The following is a 6,213-nucleotide window of genomic DNA, read 5'->3' as shown; positions in this document are numbered from 1 at the left end:
CGATACTCCTAGCACCAACATAAAAGCTACTTTAACGAGAAGAGATGAAGCACAATAAAAAAGCATTTGATAGCTCCTCATAGGGGGTCCATAATTGAAGTCACACTCGTAGGGGGGAGTGGGGTCCTTAATTTTGTGACGGTGTGTGATGAGGGGTAGGGGAGTGTTCAGACGGCGTGACGTCACACCTTTGCATTATAAAAAATTGCAATGCTAGAAAACGAATTTTAGCAGTTATTTCGCGTTTTAGAAAACTGTTTAAATAAATTGTAATAGAAATTGATTAAAACACTCTATGTTGACAGAGTTCTGACTAGATTTGAGAAAAACATCGCTGTTTTAAGGAAAATTCAACTGCAATTTTGAGGGGGGGGGGGGTTGTGTGACGTCATTTTAGGGGGGAGTCTTGCTTACTGTGATGTGTGACAGAGGCGACGGGGGGGGGGGGGGGGTTGAAATCGTGAGAAAAAATCGTGACATCATTTATGGATGACCCCCCCCCCCTATAATGTTAACTCAGGAACTTTGGCACCTAACCCTCCTACACACGAACACTTATCCTTTACATTCAACTCTTTATGTGCTGCCAGTAAAGGAGCGTGTACGTGTTATATAACACAAAATGTTCACCCACCCACCTTTTCACATACATCGTTATGTAACAACCCTTAGCCCATACACAAACAAAAATAATTTCAGTCACCAAAAAAATGTTTACGCTTAAATGAGTTGTAACATGGTGTTTAGTAAGAATGTAAAAAATCCATGTTTCAACCATTTCATGTCAAATGTAAATTTGTCAAAATACCGAAAAACTAAAGGCGGTGTTACATAAAATAGCTGTATACCCTTTACAATATAACGCAATGTAACAAAATGGTTATGTAAGACTCCCAATCTCTTCATGTCGTATAGCCTAGTAATAAAGTAATGTATGCACGATTCTTTTTGCGGAGTCGTGTTCCTTCAGATAACGTCATCACTACCCCCCCCCCCCCCCCACCGTCAGTTATTCTAAGAGGGGTGAGTTTGAATGACGCGGCTGTCGTGGACACCTGTCAGTGGGACCCAGTGGGACATAAAAAAATGTCAAGACAAAACCCATCAAACAAAGATGGTAATGTGACAGATCAGCCAGCTACTCCTGCACAAAATATTGCTTGGGGTGTTGGGCGGGAGGGGTGGGGGGGGGGGGTGTACAGGCGTTGCCATGGGCGCATTGCGGGTTGTTCCCCCTTGTGATAAGTGCAGAGTTATCGGAATTTTCAATTAAATTTATGTATTAAAACAATAAGTATAGGTCCTATGTAATGAAAAAAATATTGCAGACTGGTGATGAACACTTCATACGACTTACCAAAATTTTAAAAACATCTGCAGACTTTTAAAATTGTGTGGCTGTCTTTTACAATTATTGATCAGTGTAAAAGTGCAGCTAGTATCGCAACTCTAAACTTAATTCCTGTCCTAACCATAGTCTAACCTAACTCGACAAACTAAATCACTACACCTCGTTTACACTTGCGACATGTATACTGTATATGTCTAGAGGGGGAAAAACTCGCAGAAAGCTAGTGTTATTCGAAAACATTTTTCCTGCGAAAGTGTATACTAGCTTGGTGCGAGGTTTTTTAAATAGACATTTATAGTATACAGTCATGCTGTAAGTGTAAAGGCGGTATTAATCGCGCAAATCCCGTGTCTTTAAGAGTCCGAACAACCGTTTAAATGAACCTTTTAACTCTACCCCACCCCTCTTTTTTTTATTAAAAAATTAAGTAGTTGATAATTCACAGCAATGCGAATTAGAATAGCATAGAAATAGAACATGTTCTAATGGTCTAGTGCATATAACTTAGGACTTAAATGTTAAAACTCAGCATCTCATGACAAAATACCTCAAGACTAAACATCCCACCCTACCAGAGGACCAATAATGTAATGACTTAATCCCTTTCATTTCTTTACCACAGCGGTCTGATGGTAAGCCAACGTGATAATCCGTTCCTTTTGTTTCATTTGAATTGCGTGTTTGTTTTTTATATTGTTAAATACTGGTAAATGGGAAGGTGAAACAACGATTGACTCTAAGCGCACAAGAATAAATCAGAAACTAGCGATTCTAAATCGAAACGAGCTTGTGTTGAAAGACAGTTGGTGTTCTGTAACAGCAGTGTATCGACTCATCGCAATTTCATGTATATGCAGTGTTTCTTCCAGACTTTTTCCGTGTGTGGGGGGGGGGGCACTTTTCTAAATAAATTCAATTTCGTTCGGTGGGGAGGGTGGGGGTAGACTTTCTTGGGGGGTGCCTGGAAGAAACTCTTGAGTATATGACACTTACTCCATACATATTTCACATCATCTTGTGACATCATGTTGGGTTGTTGTTTTTTTTTTTAGTTTTTTATTTATTATTTATTTGGTCATGATTATCCATGTATGTTGACCAGGATAGGTCATGATTATTCAGGTACTGTTGACCAGGATAGGTCATGATTATTCAGGTACTGTTGACCAGGATAGGTCGTGATTATTCAGGTCCAGGCGATTAGGATAGTAAAAGCTATAGAACCATCATAAATTGAACTGCTTTGATATTTTATAATACCTAAATAATTATGATATTCTATTTCAATAACTTGAGTTTAAAATGTTGATTCTACGTATTAGCATTTAAGTAAACCCAAGGCGGACGCGCATGAAGGGATGGCTTGGTAATTTAGTTGGGGATGATTTTTGTGTTGTTGGTTTTTGTCTTTTGGCGACTATGATAACACGGGTTTTCTCTTAGTAAAATCGTTTCAAACATAATTAAGCGATTGACTTAAAATTATTTGCAATCTTCAATTCCAAATTTCGTTTCAGATAGCGAGTACTGTGAGTATTGTTTTTTTTTTATCCAAATTATTGTAACTATAACTATCTAGTCTACTTTGGTATCAGATACCAGCCAGGATTTTATGTTTTGAATTTTCTATAAACACACACTCGTATATATATATATATATATATATATATATATATATATATATATATATATATATATATATATATATATATATATACATACATATATGTATATATATATACATATATGTATATATATACATATATATATACATATATGTATATACATATATGTATATGCATGCAGGCCTATATGTGAACATAAGTGTGTCGCGCGAGCGAGTTGTGTAAAATTGAAATTTTTGACATTCACTTGCACCTTAAAACATTGTAGTCGACACTCCCACGTGTTACTTCACGTGAGGTTTTTGTCATTTTAGGGGTTAGGGGGGGGGGATCTCTCCCACACCCGCTACCTACGCCACTGGTTATAATCCCTTTTGGCTAGCCTCATTTTGTTAATTTTAAATCCTAACTATACCTGCTTTTGACATGCGAAATGTCAATAGCGTGGTCTTAAAATGGAAAATGAGGTTTTTTAAAAATGACAAACTGTACAGAATGCAACAAAGTGACTAGGGTCACGTCAGGCAGCAACTGTCACGTAAAGTGTCACGTTTTGTGACAGTGATCACGTTACGCGGAAAGTGACGCTAAGCGGCAGGGATTGCGTTGAGCGACAAATGTGTTCAGCGTAAATTGTCACGTTACGTGACAAGTTCACGTGATTTAAAAAAGGCCACGTTAATCGGCAAGTATTACGCAAGCATAACTGACTGAGAAACAATGGGACGACGTGGTCGAGTAGTGGAGCACTCTATAACTAGCCTGAAGGTCTTGAGTTTGATTCATGTGCCCAGATGGGTTGGTACCAGGGGCAAGTTGTGGCCGACACGCACAGGGCTGGTGACAATGCCTTCATACATAAACGTCAGGTGGGGAACTCTACCTTTTCTGTTGCTGGACCGTCAGGCCTATATCAAACCTGACCCAAATGAGGAAAATATCTTTGTGTGGTTTTTTTTTAATATCTCGAGTATCTGTATGGGGTAAAATTGGAAATATCCCATGTGTGGGGTAAATGGGAAATATTTGATGTGTGGAGTAAAATAGAAAATATTTTGTGTGGGTAAAACGGAAATATCTAACGTGTGTGGTAAAATGAGACATTTCTCATGTGTGTGGTAAAATGGGAAATATCTCATATGTGTGGTAAAATGAGAAATATCTCATGTGTGTGGTAAAATGAGAAATTTCTCATGTGTGTGGTAAAATGAGAAATATCTCATGTGTGTGGTAAAATGAGAAATTTCTCATTTGTGTGGTAAAATGGGAAATATCTCATGTGTGTGGTAAAATGAGAAATATCTCATGTGTGTGGTAAAATGAGAAATTTCTCATGTGTGTGGTAAAATGGGAAATATCTCATGTGTGTGGTAAAATGGGAAATATCTCATTTGTGTGGTAAAATGGGAAATATCTCATTTGTGTGGTAAAATGGGAAATATCTCATGTGCGTGGTAAAATGGGAAATATATCATGTGTGTGGTAAAATGGGAAATATATCATGTGTGTGGTAAAATGGGAAATATATCATGTGTAGGATAAAATAGAAAATATCCTAAATGAGAAATATTTAATGTGTGGGTAAAATAGAAAATATCGTGTGTGTATGTGTTAAAATGGGAAATTTATCGTGTGTGGGGTAAAAGAAAATATTTGATGTGTGTGTTAAAATGGGAAATGTATATATCTCACGTATCTGTAACACGATTGACACTTTCAACAGCTGATGATTCTGTAGACGAAAAACCAGGTGAGTAGTACACAACCCTTGCTCATGTTTTTCTCGTGTGCGTGTGTGTTTGTGTGTCTGTTGACTTTTCATCATTTTCCCCAGGTTAACATCAGGTGGGGCTTATTGGATATCCGCGGGATTTGACTGACTTATTTTAAATGAGTTGTGGGAGGGGTCGCCAATATATGACGTGACGAATCCCAGGGGGCGAGGTGGGTGGGGATGCTATTCGTGGCGCCCTGTCACAGCAAACACATTACGTAACATTCAACGGACTGAAATACATCAGCAATTTTAACATTACGTAACATTTAACTGAAATACACCAGCAATTTTAACATAACGTAACATTTAACTGAAATACACCAGCAATTTTAACATAACGTAACATTTAACTGAAATACACCAGCAATTTTAACATAACGTAACATTTAACTGAAATACACCAACAGTTCTAACATTACGTAACATTTAACTGAAATACACCAGCAATTTTAACATTACGTAACATTTAACTGAAATACACCAGCAATTTTAACATAACGTAACATTTAACTGAAATACACCAACAGTTCTAACATTACGTAACATTTAACTGAAATACACCAGCAATTTTAACATAACGTAACATTTAACTGAAATACACCAGCAATTTTAACATTACGTAACATTTAACTGAAATACACCAGCAATTTTAACATTACGTAACATTTAACTGAAATACACCATCAATTTTAACATAACGTAACATTTAACTGAAATACACCAGCAATTTTAACATAACGTAACATTTAACTGAAATACACCAGCAATTTTATTGTTAATTATATCAGTCCTTGAAGAAAGTATGTCTGTAAATTAAAAAGCTCCGATTAACTTTTACTACACAAACCTAGCTAGCTGCACTTAAGCCCGAATTCTTTTAAAATTCCATAATATTTAGGTGTTTGTTTTGTTTTTTAATTTACCTCGCGAGGATTGAAACACTTATTAATCTTGTCTACACCCAGTTAGTTCATTCATTGGTTGGTTCGATTGAAATATGTTGCTTTTGTTGAGTTATTTGTACAGCTTGTCTACTTTGTCAATTGTATTTCTTTGTGTATTGCAATAAGCAAACATAAACATGTTTATTTGTATTGCAACAAGTAAACATGAACATGTTTATTTGTATTGCGACAAGTAAACATGAACATTTGTATTTGTGTATTGCAACAAGTAAACATGAACATGTTTATTTGTATTGCAACAAGTAAACATGAACATGTTTATTTGTATTGCAACAAGTAAACATGAACATGTTTATTTGTATTGCAGCAAGTAAACATGAACATGTTTATTTGTATTGCAACAAGTAAACATGAACATGTGTATTTGTGTATTGCAACACGTAAACATGAACATGTGCATTTGTGTATTGCAACACGTAAACATGAACATGTGTATTTGTGTATTGCAACAAGTAAACATGAACATGTTTATTTGTGTATTGCAACAAGTAAACA

This window comes from Physella acuta, unplaced genomic scaffold, assembly GCF_028476545.2.
Source record: "Physella acuta isolate Inbredline_101_S28 unplaced genomic scaffold, ASM2847654v3 ptg001173l, whole genome shotgun sequence".
Classification (NCBI taxonomy): Eukaryota; Metazoa; Mollusca; class Gastropoda; family Physidae; genus Physella; species Physella acuta.
This window is presented reverse-complemented; position numbering follows the sequence as displayed.